The following is a 1,418-nucleotide window of genomic DNA, read 5'->3' as shown; positions in this document are numbered from 1 at the left end:
GCCCTGGCCTGGCGTCCTCCCCTTCTCCTGAGTGCCGGACTGCAGTGCACCTCCCTTCAGCAGCCACCGGCTGCTCCTTCTCTTTGGGGGGGGATTGTGGCTTCCTTTTGTGCATTGGCTGAGTAAAGCGAGTTGAGCGGAAAGCACCCCCCTAGCTCCTTGTCCCCTGACCGCCCGGTCACGCCTCTCTCCCCCGCCCGTATCTGTGCACAAGTGATGTTGACAGGAAGAGAACCTGGGAGTCCTGACTCCCAGTACCCCACCCTGTAACCCAACAGGGCCCACTCCCTTCTGAAAGCCAGGAATAGAGCCCAGGAGTCCTGGCTCCCAAGACCCCTGCTCTAACCACTGGACCCCTCTCCCCTTGCAGGGCCAGGGAATGGAACCCAGGAGTCCTGCCTAGACCCCCTCCCCCAAGGCAAGGCCCGTGGCCTGTGGAAAGGCACCGGCTGGCTGAGCTCCCCTGGGGAAGGAGGGCTGTGGGAAGGAGAGGCTGTGGCTCACCCAGCTGTCCAGGCAGGCGGGAACGCCCTGGAGGGGAGAAATGTCCTTCTAGGTTGATTTTGCAGGGCTCAGTTCGTCCCGCTCTCTGGAGCGGCTCCACTGGGAGTGCCGAGCTCAGGGAAGGTGTCAGGAAACAGGGCAGATCCCCCCAACCGGTGGTGCTCTGTGAGCAGATTTCACCCAGCATGAACTCCTGGATCGCTGCCCCTGTCTGACCCCGGAGTCACAGCCAGTCCCCTCAGATACTCTCAGAGAAGCCAGACTTTGTGAGGAATGGCCACTTACTCCCCAAACCAGCCCACCCAGGTTGTCCCCTGCCCCAGGAGACAGGTCACTTACCCCAGAGCCACGGGACCCCAGATCCTACACCAAAGGCAATGCTGGCAGCCAGGTCTGTAGGAAACTTGCAAAAGGTTCGTGAGCTAAGGAAGGGGAATGAGGGTTCCGAGGAGTTAAAGTGGTAAAATTCATGCCCAGGTGAGTCGCAGACTGTAATTCCAAACGGTGGCAGTGATGGAAGAAACTGCCATTTCCCCAAGTCTTTTCAGGTGCCCCCACACGGTCCTCAGGGATGCCAGCTTTGCATCCGGTTCCGGTCCGTGTAAGAGTCCAGCCAGCCCAGAGAGGCAGGGTTTCCTCAATCCATCCATACAGCTTCTTCTCCCAGAGAACAAGGTGGCAGGGCCCCCACCCACGTGGGCTGTGCCTTCGATTGGGGGAGGGAGGAACGCGGCGGTCAGCACACGCGATGGCCCCTGCCTTTGGGGTCAGCACTTTTCTGGTGCTAAAGTTCTTCGTTAGCATCCCTACGCCGTTCTCAAGGTCCCTTCTCCACTCTGAACTCTAGGGTACAGATGTGGGGACCTGCATGAAAACCTCCAAAGCTTACCTTCACCAGCTTAGGTTAAAACTTC

This window comes from Caretta caretta, chromosome 24, assembly GCF_965140235.1.
Source record: "Caretta caretta isolate rCarCar2 chromosome 24, rCarCar1.hap1, whole genome shotgun sequence".
Classification (NCBI taxonomy): Eukaryota; Metazoa; Chordata; order Testudines; family Cheloniidae; genus Caretta; species Caretta caretta.
Note: the sequence above shows the minus strand (reverse complement) of the source record.